The sequence below is a fragment of the Mercenaria mercenaria genome, chromosome 8 (assembly GCF_021730395.1).
Source record: "Mercenaria mercenaria strain notata chromosome 8, MADL_Memer_1, whole genome shotgun sequence".
Lineage (NCBI taxonomy): Eukaryota > Metazoa > Mollusca > Bivalvia > Venerida > Veneridae > Mercenaria > Mercenaria mercenaria.
In genome coordinates this window covers 37,495,027-37,514,322 of record NC_069368.1, presented here as the reverse complement: position 1 = coordinate 37,514,322, position 19,296 = coordinate 37,495,027, and the positions used below count along the sequence as shown (strand labels likewise).

Sequence of the window (19,296 nt, the reverse complement as noted above, 5' to 3'; positions counted from 1 at the left end):
ATTCATTGTGCGGATTATATGTTTGTGTTTCATTCAGGATAGTGGACGTATCTCTTATCAAGGTGAGTGTTTCTCCTAAAGTAATAGGTAGCAGAGATTGATCTCTCACCAGCAGTAGCTGTCTAAACATACCATGCAAAATTCTGTGGATTTTAACGTTCGTTTGTTTGTTGACAATTTTCACTTCAAAATATGTCACACTTTCCTCGGGGCATTTTTTATTTGACTTTTGCATACTTTTTTTTAAATACTGACCACTGTCGTAATTATGCATGCTTTTTCATATCTGGAATTGAAAAGTACATTGCTTTTTCGGACTGTGCACTTTCACGCAGTAAAAAAAACAACTGTTAACTACACATACTACAGACAATATTGATTACATCTAAAATAGGCACTACTTGAATTTTGTGTTTTCAGTTCAAATGCCTGCATGATTAAGATATGAATCTATGAATTGTTACAGTTTGATAGTATTCCGCTGGTATATTCCCTTGTCTTAAGTCGAGGTGTAAATGACACACGAGAATGGAGTGCAATTTGTCTTTAACACATTGAGAACAAAGTCTAATAATTTTAAATTCTCCTATCGAATTGTTACGTCTGCCAGATTCATTTTCTAAAGAATGGACATCTGTTTTTAACTGCACTTATACGTGTCTGAATTTTTTAATAAAAAGAATATCAGGATAAAGTTTATGCTCCAGTGTTGAAGTATCTGTAATACAGAAGTTTATTAATGTTAATCAGCTCCTCTTTCCGCGATTGCATATACTTTCCGTGACTCGGTTAGTCTTTGTACAAAGGACTTCAAAAAAAAGCCTTTCGTTTAGAACGCTTTGAAGTTATTTTGACCTTATAAATACTGAACAAAAAAGAAAATTCCGATTTCTATACATATTTGTTTAGTGTTACAAAAGAATGTCCTACAAATGTTCGGGCGAACGATTGTGTGTCAAATAAAACTAATTATAACTGGATTGTACGCATTACAGAAAAAGAAATCGTTGAACTCGATTTTCTCGTGCATGCACGGACCAGTATAATCCGTGTTTATAAAATCTAATCTTTTCAGTTTTGTAGTCAATAAGAAAAAGACGTTGAAAAAAAAGAAATTTATTAAGTTTTCTTTCTTTTGATGTTTGTTTGTCTGTTTGTTTTGGGTTTAACGTTGTTTTTCAACAGTATTTTATTTATATAACGGCGGAGAGTTAACCAAACCAGTGTTCCTGGATTCTGTATAAGTACAAACTTGTTCTCTGCAAGTAACTGCCAACTTCCCCACAGGTGTAGGACGAATGACTTCAGACACAATGTCTTTTTATAAAATCGTCACGGAAAATATACGGCCCGCCCGGGGATCGAACTCGCGACCCCGCGATCCGTAGATCTGCGCTCTCCCAATTGAACTTTGGGCGGGTTTCTTTTTGATATGCCTAGAATTCCACCAGATTTAAGCGAACGTGTCATTGACAGTAGTATAAGAAATACCGCTTTTGGGACACTTTTTTCAATTTTAATTAGCCGCCCTCTTTTTAGAAATCCAAAGCTAGCCAATTAAAAAAAAACCAGATTTTAACAAATTATTGTTAAAGCATTTAGTAAATATTGATTAAACGTTATAAATTATTTTTATTGATAAAATGTACAAAGCCTCTGGTCTTTGATCTTATTTTGAATTAGTAAGTATATTATCAGGGTACACATAGTAATTAAAACTTTTAATTAAACCTTTAATTAAGCTTTTAATTCAAAAGTTTGCTTATATCGGCACGTCCATCCGGTATAGATTCATCCGATATGTAGAATCTAATGTAACTATCCCTCATAAGTGAAAATGTTACTTCTGTAGATGTTGAATCGTTATAAGGATGAATGTCAAACATTGTCCCTTGTGTTAAATAAATTTTAATTTTTTTTTATACATAGATATTAACTGATCAGTGTCAAAGTCCTCAGCTGCCTCAGCTGCTATATTTATTATATACTGCTAAATTTACCAAAAATAGATCATAAATACCATCCGAAACCTATCATTCCACCACCTAAATATAAAATGTGATATTGGGCTTTTAATCGGTTTATCTGGTTCACCTATGGGCCTGGCCCCGTTAATAAAATATTAATATCTATTATTAAATTTCAGTTTTTTCGGCTTATAAACACACCCTCAAAGTCACATCTAGTACATCTATTTTTATTTTGGTTTGTGTTTATAAAATCTTTAATAATCTACGATAATTCCAGGTCTTAATTGAAAATATATTTAAAAGCCCAGACCGCCCAGATTTTATATGTTGAAATAACCAGGCACCATGACGGTTTAAAATACTTTTTCATTTTTACATAATCATAAAATTTTTATTATAATTTATTCAAAGAGAAAACACTTCATGTTTTACTTTTTCTAGTTTTTCTTCTATTTTCCTGTTTTTCTTTTTAAGTTTAAGAATTATTTCAGCTAAATCATCAACTCGTTTTGTTGTGGCAACTTCAGAAGCAGATAAATTGTCAAAAACACCTTTTGTTCTAGCTAATTGCGTTTTCTTGTTTTAAGAAAACATTTTTACTTTTTTTAATTTCTTGGGTAATTAGTGGTAATTTCTTCGACAATTAGCGGTTATTGCTTTAGTATTAGCAGTAATTATTGGGTTTTTAGCAGTGATTGATTCTCTTGTTTAGCTGATATTTCAATACAGAGTCCAAATCATTTGTTATTTTTTTAATTTTTCATTAATTTGATCATTAATTTCTTAATTGCTTCTTCTTGTTTAACTGATTTTTCAACTACAGAGTCCAAATCATTTGTTATTTTTTTAATTTGATCATTAAATTCATTAATTTTCTTGTAATTTTTTGTAATATTACTTAATTCTGAAATATTTTAAATTGTGACGGTTGTAAAACAATACTAATCCAATTTCGAATTTGTTTTTTAAAGTCATCTATTTTAGAATTAATTTCTTTTTTAAGGTTATCTATGCTGTATCATGATCATCACTCTTTGTGAAGTGCCTTTTCCAATTAGCTTTATATTCTGCAAATTATTTGAAAATGTATCGAGTAAATCTTGATTCCCTTTTGCCATTCAGTATTTAGTTTATTTATTTCTGTTTGATTTCTAACTGATACATATTTTGTAACTTTTTCTCAGCTTAAATTTAATTTGTCTTTTAGTTCTTCATGTTTAATCATACTATCTTTAAATTCTTGAACTTGAGTGAATAAAATGTTTAAATTAACTCGAAATACTTCTTTTATGTTGTCATCTGTCAAATCAGATTTCTCTTCAAGTCTTAATAGAATCAGTCAAAAGCTTTCATTTCTTCTTCAAATTTTACTTGCAATTGATTAATTAATAATAAAATCTTTTTAAAATCTTTTGTTAATTCTTCAATATTCTTTACTTCTACTTTAGTGTTTGTTTTATACTTTTGATGTCTTAAAGTTTATAGTCATCTATTAAACTTTGAATTTTTTATACACAAAACCGTCTTGGAACTGCATCGTTGGGTTTATCTGGATTTCCTAGGTTGATTATTTCATTACCCCCCATATCTAATGCTCTGTTCATTGTGTTATCAAGTTCCTTTTTCTGTGAAGATACGATTCCGTTTCCTTTTTAAGCTTTTTGAATTGCTTTTTAGTCAGCATAAACCCACTTAAATCATATCAAATTTAACTTTACTTATACTGTCAGGTTGATTAATTTGTTTTACATCATTAAAAACTCCCATTATATAATTATTATATATTACCAGTAAAGTTTTTTCTTAAAAACTTCCTTGGTTTGTCAATATATAAGAAATCCTATTTTTGATTTGTTGCATTAGCAAAGTATCACGATCTATATTTTGTTCTCACAAATCCTATTATTTTCCATTTTACCTGGACTTTCAAATAAAATATAATGTGAACAGTTATCCGAATATCCTTTGGTGTTTTATAGTAAGACTGACTTAAATAAAATAACACAACAGTTTTGTGGCGTCCTTGATAAAGTATTTTGTTATTTCATTTTGAACTTTTTTATCTTCACATACAAAATCATCAAATATTACTACTTTTTGTTTTTCTGATTCAAGATTCTCACAAGGTTCAATTTGGTCGGGATCAGCTGAATATTCAAGTATTTCATTTGGATCTAATTTAATCTTTTTTGCAATTTGGTTTAAGTTGTTAATTAAATCTTGATATTTAGATTGTTCTAGGTTTTTAGCATATAAGTATAATTTATCATAATATATAAGAGGTTTTCGAAGTATATGCATTAATGTATTTGTTTTTCCAGATCCTGACGATCCACATATTAACATTCTAAAACATGAATCTGGCATAAAAGGATAAAAATTGTTTAAAGTTATTGAATTTATCATTTTTTGTATCATAATTTGGAATTTCCATTTATATAAAAATTATTATTTTTTACAATATCTTACATTATCTTACATATTTTACATTATTTTACATTATCTTACATTATTATATAAATGCAATCAAACTTAATGAAATGATAATAAGAAAAAATTAGTTGGGCAAAAGATGAGAGCTCTTAGAGAAGAAATAATGAGAGAAAAAATAAGAAAAGCTGCAAATCGGGATTGTATACTGAAATTTATAAGCCAATTACTGAAAAAATAGAAAGCCAAAAAGAACAATTCAAGTCAGTTAAAAGCATTACCTGGAATAAAACACAATTAGCGTGTATTAGGTGATGAAATGAAAGACATACAAACATACCAGGGTGTACCACAGCTATTCCAAGAACCACCATTACAACCATTACCACAACCATTCCGAGAACAAATGCGATTAATACCACCGAAAGATCATATGGGTTTGGATGATGAAGATGATGTGTTTGAAGACACTGATGATACAACTGAAGAATCAGGAGCAAGACCAAAAGAATTTACAGTTAATTTTAATAAAGATATTGATTTAGATCTTTTAGATAAAGAACAATATTATACACCGCAAGAAGTGTTTGATTTTTTTCACACTGAATCTGAAAATCCTGATGAAAAAATGACTAGAAAAGAAGTAGAGGATATCATAGAAAATGTATCAGTGGATATAAAAAATTGGGTAATGAATCTGGTGCAATATCCAGAATGAAAAATCCCACAGATCTTGATTTAAAAACAACAGAAAGCAATTATAGCCAAGAAGGAAAAATTATAAAAAATTATAGAGACGCAATCATTGATGTTCTAAAAACAGAAAAATATACAGGACAAGGAATAAAACATCATAACCCACATAAAGTTTCACCAAATGGACAATATGGTAATTTAATTATTAACTTAAATAAACTTTATGGTCAAAACAAATTAATTGCTAAGGATAGAATAACTGGAAAAGAAGTAATTAACACTAAAGTAGATGATGATTTAATTGATTTGATTAATAAAAGATATAAACAATAAGAAAAGCATTAAAATTCATTCAATAAAATATTTAAAGAATTAAACAGAAAAGTCAGGATTACCTATCAATAAAAGATCTATGAAATTTAAAAAAGTAATTAGGGGACAAGGTTATGACGTTTGTCCATGTAATCCAAAAGAATTGGTTAATGACTTAGAGTTAATTTGTGGTTCAATTAATGCTGGAAATAATAATGAAGAACTAAAAAATGAAGGTATTAGAATAATTGATGAACTATTAAAAATGAATTCTCTTTTACCAGAACAACATGAAAAGTTATATAAAAATTATTTTTCTTGAATTTAGTTTTTAATTAAAGTTTTTAATTATATATAAATGGAACAAAAAATAGTATTAAGTTCTGAAACAGTTAAAGATAATAAAAATACTCCGAGTGATTTTACAATCAGATTTAGTCGTTCTTTAATTTTAGATAAAAATAAAACTTATGTTGTTGGTTTGGATAGTATTAACACTATGACCTACTCTTGGCATAATATTAGTGATGAATATGACAATAAAAGAATTCGTTATCATAATGGTTAAGGATTGGAAAAAATATTATATTTACAAATGGTTCTTACAGTTACACAGATATTAATAATTATTTAGGGAAACATTAATAAGTAATGATGATTATGAATTTGATAAATCAGAAATTGCTCCAATAAGTTTGGAATTTGATTTAAGTATTTTTAAGATTTTGATTTCAATTAAAAGATAATTTTAAGTTGGATTTGGAAATATCAAATTTTCATACATTGCTTGGATTTGAGAAAAAAAAATTAGACAAAACTGAATGGGGAACTAAAACACCAAATATAAACTAACTCTGTGGATACAATTTACTTTCATTGTGATCTTTGATAATTCACTTGTTGATGGTAATTTCAGTGATATTATTTATGCTTTAAGTACTGCAGATTTAACAAGAGCTTATCCATTTACAAAAGAACCACAAAGAGTTGGATATTCTGAAATTAATAAATATATTATAAATTCAATTAGAATATATTACAGATGTATTTGGTAGAATAATTAATTTTTAATGAGGTTGAAACAAGTTTTACACTAATTTTAAAAGAAATTTGAAATTATAAATTTTAGTTTTATATAATGTACAAAAAAGTTTATGACAAAAATAAAGGAATATTTATTTATGTTGATGCTCACACAGGAGAAGAAATCATACATGGAACAGGTATCTTTGACACTTTAACGAAATTAATTCAATCCTCAATTAGCACAGCTGGAAAAAAAGCTTGGAAACAGCAGGAAAAGAAAGCACTTGAAAGTGGAACAAAAAAGGTTGGAACAGAAGTTGGAAATTTAGCTGCAGCGAAAATTGTTGAAAAATTTAAAAAGAAACCTGCTCCAGCAGTTGGTAATTTAATTGCTAAGGAATTACAAGAAAATAATAATAAAAATAATAATAAAAATAATAATAAGAATAATGATAATGAGGAGGATATTCATATAAGAATAAATAGAATATTGTCAGGATCTGGGACTTTAGCTCAACCAAAAACGTATTAAACAGATTAATTTAAAAAAAAATAAAATAAAAACTAAAAATAAAAAAAAAATAATATATAATATATACATGTTTAGAACAAAACAAAATTGTGAAAGATATGAATTAACTCTATCAATTAGTTTACAGCTTAATATCTGTCTTGGGAAATAATGTTAAGCACACAAAAAAAACGGATATCACTTTACAATTAATGATAGAAGTTCATATTTTGATTGGTTTAATGGTTATTTTGAAGTAAGTTTTAAAGTAAATAAGCTTGCTGATGGTAATAATTATGCTAATGGAGATCAAATTGCTTTAATTAATAATGCAGCTTCATTAATTGATCAGTTAGTGGTTAAACAAAATGGAAAAATTGTATATGATTGTAATAATTTATACAAAGTAATAAATGTAAAAAATTTAGTTGAACTATCTAATGATTATGCAGAATCAACTGGAACAAATGAATTTATCTCTTTAGATACTACTGCTACTGCTGAAAGTAGGAAGGATCAAGCCGGATATAATAGTGGTTTCGCTATTAGAAAGGCATTAATCCAAGGTGGTAAAGAAGTAAATGCTAAAATTCCATTAAATAATTATTCATTTTTTCAGGGTTTAGAAACTAATATTTTACCTCCAAGTCAAATTCAAATAACACTGCAGTTGACAGATGATGATGAATTAATTTTTAGAGCTGGCGGAGACCCAGGTAGGGTAATTGTAACAAAATTAATTCTATGGGTTCCACGTTTGGTTTTTAATGAATTTGGGTTTGATCTAATTGCTACTGAAAGATTTACAAAAGCAAGATGGTCATACCTTAGGGAAATGGTGACACAATCAACTGATACACAACAAACTAATATAACCTTTAGAATAACGGCTGGTGTAATAAAACCACAACATGTATTTGTTTATTTACAACGACCTGATAAAAGTAATTCACAAGAACATAACCCACATTTATTAGATACATTTCAAATTAATCCAGATAATGAAAATTGCACTTTGAGCTCTTGTCGTCTTGAAGTTGGTAATGGTGTTTTTTTTATCCAGAAACAGAATACACAAGTATATCAAGAATATATGATGATGTAATTAATTATTATTATAAACAAAATAACAAAACTACTGGAAGTCTTTTAAATAGATCAAATTTTAAAAAATTGTTTGGATTTATTCATTTTAACTTGGAATATAAAAAGGAAGTAATAACAGAAGATCCTAAGCATATTACATTAACAGCTAAATTAAATATCCACCAGCAGCCAATATTCGTGTTTATGCAATTGTATTGTATGGGGAAAAAACAGTTAAAAATAAATTACTATTGGAAATGAACTTGTTATTGTTTAAATAAAATAAATATAATTTATATATAATGACATCAAATTATATTGAATATAAAATTAACCTTACAGATGGACAAAAGAAAAATTTAGCCCGAGCCTACAACAACAAAATTCCGCATACTTTTAGATTAAACATGAACAATTACGTGGAAAACTTCCTTTACTATTAACAAAAACACAAATTAATCAAATTAAAAAAGCTGTTGAAAAATAAGAAGGGATTAGAAATTACAATTTCAAAGAAACAAATGTCCAGTCAAGGTCAAAATGGTGGATTTTTAGGAGCTTTGGCTGGTTTGTTAGGAAAAACAATTCTTCCAATGGCAGCAAAAATAGCTCCAAAAATATTAGCTCCTCTAGGCATTGGCGCTTTGTCTGGACTGGCCAGTACTGGTGTTAGTAAAATACTTGGAAATGGTATGATTTTCAGTAGCTAATGATAAGAGAAATATGATATCACCATATCTTACACCTAATCAAAGAAGCAATTAGTAGGATCTGGAGTGATTAAATTAACACAAAAACAAAAACAAGACGGTGGGTTTTTAGGTATGTTGGCTGCTAGTCTAGGGATACCTTTGATTACATCTTTGTTAAGTGGGAAAGGATTACAGATTGATTCACAACGGAGACCTTACAGACGAATTCCTATAGTAAAAAAAAAAATAAAATTTATAAACAAACCAAATATCTAACTTTGAAATAGAACAATGGGTAAAACAATTAAAAATTAAAAACTTTAGGGGTGTGTTTAGTAGAAATAATTTATTAAAATTAAAAGTAAAGGACGAGTGTGGAATTATAAATTTAGACGACTCTGTTGGTCCTGGAAACACATTGGGTTTGTTACTTAAATAATATGTATTTCGATCCATTTGGACTTCCTCCACCAAAAGAAGTAATTAAGTATATACCAAATGTAAAATACAACAATGTTCAATATCAAGACAAAACAAGTATGCTTTGCGGATATTATTGTTTATTTTTCATTAAAATGTTACAAGATAAAGTACCGGTGTATGATTTATTGTATAAAATACTAAAAATTCATAATCAAAGAGTAAATGAACAAACTATTATAAATTATTTTAATAAAAAAGGACATTTATTTAACTGGAATAATTAATATAATGGGAATATTCAATAATATAAATGAAAAGTAAATAAAATAGAAAAACAAAAAGAAAGGCAATTAATAAGAAAACCTCCCTTGTTTTTAAAGTTATACCCAAGATACTGATGGTGGATTATTTCAATGGAAAACTGTAAATGCTAGTCCTGGTTTAGTTCAAAATGGTAATAATGTAAGAATTAATTTTAATTGCATCTTAATTATTCTTGTTGATGCAATTAAATTAGATAAAGGAGAAGCTAAATTACAAATAAAAAATAAAGAAAATGTAATTCTTCAAAGTTACGATGTAAAAAATAACAGAAAAAATGAATCTATTTCTATTAATTATGCTAATAAATTTAAAATAAAAATTGTGTTTTATATTAATTCTTTAAACGTTAAAAATATTCAGTTAACAATTTTTGGTTCTATAATTTAATAAAAACTTTAATAAAAAAATTTAATAAAAACTTTAATAAAAACTTTAATTATTTAAGAATAAGCTAATGTATCAATACCATTATCAAGAATATATCTTTTATCGTCATAACATGATAAAGATGTTTTATTTATAACATAACTGGAAAGATTGTGTTTATCAGAAACGAATAACTTTAAATGGTGTGATTACTTTGGGGTTGAATTAAACAAAGTATCTTTATAATTTTTATGAACTATTGTTTTCTTAACAACAAGTTTTTTAATTCCTTTACATTTTTTAATGTTAACTTCATTTTCTTAATAAATATGAATACATTTTACTTCTTAATCCGACAAATTCAACGATTGGGAATACCCGCGGCTTCATCTTAAATTTTCCAATTACTTTTTTATTATTGTCGAAATAAAATTTGAGTTGTTATCGTAATCATTATTATCAAATAAATCTTTGTCCTTATAAAAGTCTTTATATGCATCTTTGGTTTTTATTTCATAACTAATGAATCAGTGTCAGTAAACAATAATTTACAATTATCCTCGTACTTTTCCTTAATATAATTATAATGAAAATCATACATTAAATATTTTGATAAATCTAGAATGCACATTCCAAATAACAAGGTCTGTTTAATAACAAACTTTCTTTTATTCTATGAATACCAAAAAGGTTAGAGTTAAACATCGTTGAACTAACAAATGAAGGTTTGGCTATGTATTTTAATAAAAATATTTTCATCATGTGTTAATTTAATATTAACCCTCTTACGTAAATTCTCCATCGTCTTACCCAATACAGAATTGTTCATTAACTTAAAAAAGTCCTTTTCAAATGAATTTTTTGCTTTAGATCTTTTTTGAGTATTAAAATCAATATACTTTTTTAACCAAGGACTTTCGTCAAAAGTTAATATTTTATGTATTTTTGTTACTTTTAACCCTAATTGTGTATATAGTTCAAGATTTTTAAATGAACTACATAATTTTGTTTTTTCATTAAAGTTGGAACCAACTTCTTTACATTACTTTTTCCTATTTCAAATTCTGTTTTCAATTTTTACTATAATCAGAAAGCCATTGATCTGGTATTTTAATTTTTTCAGGAGCTAAAGGATAATCTTGTGGGTTTTTATTTTAATTCTTTTGGATATTCAAGATCACATTCAATTATAAAATTAGTTTTACCTTTTTTTATTAATTTCTTATATTGTTTTTCGGTATAAATTTAAAGTTTCCAGAGGGTAAAGGTTGACACATAGCCCAACCGTAAAGGTTATTGGCGTCAAGGTAAAATAATGTATTTGCTTTCTTCTTTTGAATTATAATCCTTCATATATTTATTGTTTGCTTTACTGTATCTGTTTGAAATATAACTTATTTTCCCCCTCTCAGTCCCTTTTCAATAAAAGATACATATCAATATCAGTTTATTAAATCTAACTTAATTCCAGTCATTTTTAACATTGCATCCCAAGCTAAACCAGGACTACTAAAATAATGACAAGGATCTAATTTGTAGTACTCCAAACATAGTTTTCTAAAATTTTCGAATACATCAGCTAAAAGTAATACGTCAGTTTTGAAATATAGATCATGATATTCTCCCATTGTTTTTATTTTAAATTTTTTCCAGATATTTTTAGCATGCTCATATTCGTTGTCAGATATGTGTGTTTCATTTAAAATTGAATAAAAATCTTCTTTAGGAGGTAATTTTGTTTCTTTGAATTTTTTAAATGAATCCATGTAATCATATGGATAAACACCTTTTGTTTTTAATAAATTAATGCTTTCACAATCAAATTCTTGAGATAAATATTTAAATTCTGGAATATTTTTACTAGGTTATCCAATGATTGAGACATAAACTGGAATGAATCAATAAAGACCAAGTCAGAAATCATAAATGCCATATATCTTTCCATATTGTTAGGAATAACATTAATTTCTTTTCTGAATTTCCCTATTTGTTGCATAATAAAATGACCGTCATAACCTCTTAAATTATGAAAAATAACAGGAATTTTGTGTGTTAGTCTAAAATTAATATTACATTCTGAGTGAGCACTTCCTCTGAATTTTCCTGTTATATGACAATGATCACGTACTGGCACTTCACCTTCTATATATTCTTTTTCACAGATATGACAAAACTTTTGTTTTTTAAATTCGGTTGAATCATTTTAGACATTCTAGTTCTTTGTTAAAATGTTCTTTTAAAAATTTCTTTACAATATTTCTCTTCCTCAAACATTTTTTCAGTAAACTTACAAACTGCATTAGGACCTCTATAAATCTGGGTTGGTTTAGTATATTTATCGTCATAACAACAACAACTTTATAGCCGTAACCACAATCTATATGATTTTGATATGGTTCAGTAAATGAAGATTCAGTTGATGGTAAAGCATTTAAAACTTTTTTAGTTATTGATTCAAAATCAGCATAAATTACAAAAGGTACTGCTAACCTTTATGATAATTTTTAAATTGTACTTTACTTCCCTCTTTTGGCATTTACGCCTTGGATACCATTAATAGCTAAACAATTTGGAATATGTTCATTTAATATTCTTTCTTGTGAAAAATTCTGTAAAACATGATTTACAAAAATGTTTTTTATGTTGATCTTTGGTTTTATTAAACATTAATCTATTAAAGTCTTTTATCCAAACATAATGTTGGACTGGGGTCTCTGGTGATTTACAGTCGCCGTTTATTTTATCATTAGTAATTAGCAACATGTCACAGTGTTCTTCGTATTGATATTTTGATATGTTACAATGGATAAATACTATTTTCTTCATAACCAAAATATATTAAATGATATTTCATTTAAAACTTCTATTTTAGGTATTTGAGTTAATGTAACAGGAAATTTAATTCCAGTATAATCAAGATCGTTTATATGTTTTTTATAATTTGAAACTCTTTCAGAATGCTTTGTTACAGGAAATTTGTAAGCTAAATGACACCATCTAAAACATTCATTATCATCATTCTTTATATTTATTAATCCTTTCATTGGATGTTGTAATGGTTTTGGTAATTCTAAATAACTTTAAGCAGCCAATGGACTATACTTTTATCTATTTATATAATGAGCATCAACTGACTCTATTCTCCAGCCACTTTCTTCAGAAATCCAATTTACCAATTCTATTTATTATTTCATCAAAAGCTTGATGTAAAGTTTTTTTTATTTCATTTGTGTTAATAATTTTTAAAGCCTTTGATTGAAAATAAGCTGATTTATATATTGTATCAGTTTTATCCATTTTTGCAAAAAATTATTTTTAAAACAACGTTTATTTTTATACCTTTTAAAGTTTTAGTTCAGATTTAAGTATTTATAAGAGTCGTTTATAGTTAAATATAGTTTATTTTTTGGATCTTGTCTATATGTAATTTTAATTTCAAATTTCTTATAATATTGTTTTGTAGATCTCTCGATTCCATCTATATATTATATTTTGAAAAAAAAATCACTAAGGAAAAAAGGATTAAAAAAATAATTAAAAAATAATAAAATAAATAAAGTTTTAAATTATCTTTAAGAAGAATTAAAATTTTAAATTTATATCTTTTTCCGCTGGTTTTTGATATTCCACTTTTAACTTGGTTTTTTCCTTTGCAGCACATTGTTATTAACCCCGAATTAATATTAAGGTCTTTGGATGCTGCATAAGTGCTTTTATATGTTTTTTCTTCATTAGTGTCACAATCGGTTGCAATAACTTTTTTAGGATTGTTTCGAATATTATTTGGTCTGGGACAATCACATAATCTTTCAGCATTTTCTTCTTCAGTTAATAGACAACCACAGTCCCATTCAAATAAATTATTTTTTAAAAGATAAGGATCTATAACATTTTGTAATTTATCAATGACATGATTTTTATATTCATCGCTAACTATTTGATTTAACCGATATTTAATAACATTTCTTCTTTTAAGAACTTTCTTATATGAATTTTTGTCTGGATTCATTATTTCTCCTAAAGTGCTAGATAATTTTGACATAATCATTCTATCTACCTTTCTATTAACCATCTATATATAATTTACTTATAGAAAAAAATCTCTAAAAACGCACCTAAAGAACATTTAAAAAATATGTAATATTATCTATATCTTTTGAATAAGATTTTAAAGTCATTTTTTCTAAATTGTTATCAACTGTTAAAATTTTATTACCTTCTTGAAACATTCTGTTTAACCATTCTTCGTGTAATTTGTGTAGTTTTTCTAAATAATCTAAACCAACTTTGTTTTCTTCCGTTCTGTTTCTTTTTTGAAGTCTTTTAAAACATATTTCTGGGTCGGTTTTAACATAAACAAATCCATCAATTGGGTTTTTTCCGTATGGTTTTATAATATGATCAGTTAAGAAAAGATTGTATACTGCCCACTCGGGGTCATTTATAACACCATTGTCGTGATGTTGTTTTGTAAAAACGTTACTGTTAGTTAAATAACAACGTTCAAGGACAGAAACACCATCAAACTGTTTAGCAGAAGATAACATTTTTATATGACTATTTAAAGTTGTTAGCTGAAAAGGAAATAAATATTTGGAAGGTTCTTGAGCAGCAAGTTCAAAAGATTATATGAATTTCCGCTTGGATCCATAACATTTTGCCATTCGTGAATTGGTTCTGGAATTATATTAAAATTAGGATTATATTCTTTAATAATATCTAAAAACGTACTTTTTTCCTGATGCAATATTACCTTCAACTGATATAATTTTTCTCATTTATATAAAATACTTATAGAAAAAATCTTTAATAATCTTTAATACAACTCTTCTTCTTTTTACTTTTATATCCGTTAAGTTTAAATTCCTTCATATGCATTTCAAGAGGTGTGAATAATTTTTTTCTTTCTGCATTTCTAATAGTATTGTAAAAAAAATCCTGAATAACTTTTTTCTCTTCTTCTTATTTACTTTTCCAGGATCATTAGGGTCATGAACAGCTAAAGCTGCAATCCGTGCTTTTGTTATAAGTTGTTTTATTTTGTGGTGATGTGATTTTAAAAAAAATTTCTTGTCGTCAAGTTTTAGTCTGTTAGTTAAATATGGTAATTACTGATGGAAAAGCGCCAGCAACTGCTACAAATATAGGAATAGTTGGAACAAGTGCTAATGCAAACTGAGCAACCAAAAACACCTGCTGTAATATATAACCCAGTACTTACTCTCCCACAAAATTTATAAAATTTTTCTGTAAGCAGCAGCTAGTTTAGTTAAGTGAATAATTAATTGATCTATTGTTTCTATTCCATTATTAGAAATTAGATTTTTATTTCTCATTTATATAATTAAACTTTTATTTCTAAAATTAAATTTGTTCAAGATCGCTAAATGGTACCCAACTATTAATTTTCACTATAACCTTTCCATTTTACTAAAGCTTGTTTTTTCTTTATAGTCTCGTCTAATAACTTTTTCTATTCTAAAAACTTCTTGTGTAGTAGGTAAAAGTTCTTGTTCATAAATGAACCTTGAACTATTTCATTATTTAAATCTTTAATAGTGTATGTTCTGGGATTTGTATTATTAATTTTATAAATTATAAATATTCCTCTGTCCAGTTTGGTGTATATCCTTTTTCAAAATGTCTTTTAAGTTTGCTTAAACGAACTCGATCACAATTTTAAATTTTGCTTTACTCTTTGTATCTTTAAATCACCATATAAATTAAAGTAAACAGTACCTTTATTTAAGTTTTTATGGCTTCGGTTGGTGTCATTTTTATACTAGAATGTTTTGTTTTGTTATATTTATCGACCATATCCTGCAAATTATCTAAATAAGTATAAGTATTATTTGCTGTAAAATATTTCCACATTTTTCTTTTTAAACTTCTATTAAATCTTTCTATTACTACAGCCTTTCCTTCATTAAATGTATGGTACATATTAATTTTATTTTTATTCAAAAATGATTCAAACTTTTTTTATAAATTCTTTTCCTTCATCTACCCATAAATTTTGTGGAATCCTTGCAGTCTTCGGGGACTTTTATCCCTGAATTCTATCTTCAGAAATTATTTTTCAAAAGCTTCAGTAACAGATTCTCCAGTTTTATTCTTTAATGGAATTTACTAAATATATCAATAACGGTTAACAAGTATTTTACTCCTTTATTATATTTTGAAAAAGCTTGCATGTCAACTAAATCAGCTGACCAAGTATCATCAATATCATTAACTATCACTCTTCGTTTCCTAAATTTTCTTTTAATTGGTTTGTGTAATTCTTCTGCTAATTCATCGCTCCAATTTATTTCGGGGGTATACTCTACCCCCTTTTCCGTTTTTTGATTTTTGTTTTTGTCCCAACCCAAGTGTGTTATTTCGTTTTAATTATAGGTTTCACAAAATAAATGTTTTGCAATCTTTTCTCCAAATGTTTTTGATTTTAGTTTTATTTAAATTGGAAAGCATTTTTTTGTCACATTCACTTTTACTTAGTTCTGAGTCATAGCAAAAATCATGGTCCATACATACTGCATCCAGTTCGTTGACAGGAGGTCCATTATCTAAAGGATTTCCTGGTCCACAATAATTATATCCTGGAAGTGTTAAACCTTTCTTAGGTAATAAAGGTAACATTGCTTTGTGAATATCTAAATTACCCCCTGTACTTTTAACAAACTTTGATTTCATTTTTCCACAAGATGAACAAGTAGCCCTTATCATGTTTTTCCGGTTTTTTGTTGTAACATAATGAGGATTTATATTATCAGTAAATCTTCTTTCTTTCAAACAATATATTTTATTTTGTAAACTCATCTATATCAAATGTATTTAAAATATTATTTAAAGACTAATAATGTAGTTATTAATTCAAAATAAGATCAAAGACCAGAGGCTTTGTACATTTTATCAATAAAAATAATTTATAAACGTTTAATCATATTTTACTAAATGCTTTAACAATAATTTGTTAAAATCTGGTTTTTTTAATTGGCTAGCTTTGGATTTCTAAAAAGAGGGCGGCTAATTAAAATTGAAAAAAGTGTCCCAAAAGCGGTATTTCTTATACTACTATTGACATACTGAATGCTGGTAGGCGACGAATGAGGTTGCTAGGGTTGCTGGCAGTTCTAGCCGGGCTATTCGAAACCTTAGGCAACGTTTTCAAGAAACAGGGTGTACGGAATATTTACCATGTAGTGGACGTCTGCGCGTCACGACGCCTGGACAAAGACCGCTATATCATGAACACCTACCTACGCAGTCGTTTCCAAACTGCCACTGCCACTGCTGCTAACACCCCTGGTACACATAACAACCAAATATCTGACGCGAGGGTGGTCTACGTGGACGTCGTCCTTACGTTGGCTGTGTTATGACACGAAGTCACCGCGTCGTGTTAATTGGGCACGTACACACCATTCGCTGGTTAAGGCAACAATGGAATAGCGTATTCTTCTCCGAGTCGAGATTTTCCATTCATCGAAGTGATGGCAGGGTTTGAGTATACCGTAGAAGAAATGAATGTTATGCCGACTAATATGTACTTGACCGAGATCGTTTTGGGGGTGGAGGTTCCGTCTTGGTCTTGGAGGGCATTGCGCATAGTTATCGCATATATCTCGTCGTGATCGATGAGAATTTGAATACCAAACGCTACTGAGATTATTTTACGCTATATGAGATTATTGCGATGTACGTCATTCTAAAATAATGCCAATATCACTCTGTTTCAACAGCATAATACCAAAAGCCATACAGCTAGAGATACTGTGAATTTCCTCAGGACGAATAACATTGTATTTATTAATAACTGACCCACCAAAAGCCCAGATCTGAATCCCATCGAACACCTGTGGGATAATTTGGACCAGCGTGTTAGAAGTCGTATTCCACCGTCGAACGTCAATAAACTAACACAAGCCTTAATTCAGGAGTGGAACAACATTCTACAGGCCGAAATCAACACACTTGTCGGTTCTATGCGCCAACGATGCCAGGCAGTCCTCGATGCTTTGGTGGCCATACCCCTACCTCATTTAATCAACCATTTCATCAGTTTTCCGTAAATGTATAGCGATAAAATTTTCCACACAAATTCACACTGAACTACTCTTGCAATACATATAAAATAATTTAGCCCTTGTTTTCATATTTACGGATATCTGCACTTAAACACAGTGGAAGTTACTAATTTTGTGCAGTATGTATACATAGCGGTAGTCTTCCACAATAATCAAGTACTGCTGCATTAGTTTCACACACTTTCATTCGTGAGTAAATCAGTTATTCACTAATTCCATGTCCCTAACTACAGGAAAGATAAAGAATAATTTTTGATACAGATTTATTTCAATGAACAGTATAATCGTATAAGTTTCTTGTATTGCTAACGTCTTTTTGTCTTGAATAGTGTTCCGTGTACGTCGGACATATATTGGAGTCCAGAGTAAGTAGCTATCGTGATGAAGTACATTATGTTAGAAATGATACTTTTACTAAACGAATACTATCTGCTGAAAGGAGAAAGAACAAAATATTATTTTCCGCTTGACTTAAATCTGTGTAAGTCGTCTTTCCTCAAAAGGTAGGGTGGGTAAGATATATCTAAACTAAATACGTTCAATTTACTGCTGTCAAATATTGAACCTCGAGTGACAAATCTGCACAAAGCAGATAAGTAGTAAATAAATAATACACAGAAAAGCACGAAAATACCGTAAAAATAAGAAGTAAAGGCGGTAAAATATTTATACAGGAGTGTATGTAGATGTGAATACAAAAACGCATGGGTCGGCAAACTTTTGCAAGCATATCTATGTATAACATCTACACAACTGATGTGTTCAAAGCCCCATATCTCTGAGCAGTATATTAATAAAGGGGCGATGTTTTAAACATCGCAAAGTTTAAAGAAAATTGATTTATTCAGCTGACCACACTTATATAGCGATTTCAATAATGATACTAAAACTCATTTCCTTTCAAATCTTGCTCAATAGCTGTTACATCTGAGTTTGACTAAACAAAAATTTACGGAATCCTGTTCGTGCCAATTTAATTCTCGCCTCACCAACACGCGACAACGCGATAATTATCGCATTGTCGCCTTGTCCAAAAACATATATACATGCGAGATTTAATAATCCTCGCCAGGTTTTTGAGTCGATAATTATCGTCTTAACTTTCGCATGTCTGTCTTAATTCTCGTATCGGAAAATTGAATTTCCGCATAAATAATGATACACATTTGCGAGAATTAATAAAACCTCGCATTGTCGCACTGTCGCTTGGGATAAAATTTCCGGAAAATTGATCGATATAATTCTTCTCGGGTATTATGTATCAATACACCGAAACAAATTTCTAATGACAGTCCCTGTCCTTTTTAGCGGTGTAACAGAAATGTTCATCTACGGTGCTATAGTAAGAAATAACTCCTAACACCGGGCGACAA

At 28.3% G+C, this 19,296-nt stretch overlaps 1 protein-coding gene across 1 annotated transcript in view; it reads left to right on the top strand.

Annotated features, from left to right (window-relative positions):
• LOC123565408 (putative ammonium transporter 3) overlaps positions 1 to 19,296 on the top strand; it is a 187,285-nt gene that overhangs the window by 165,838 nt on the left and 2,151 nt on the right. The window lies entirely within an intron of this gene.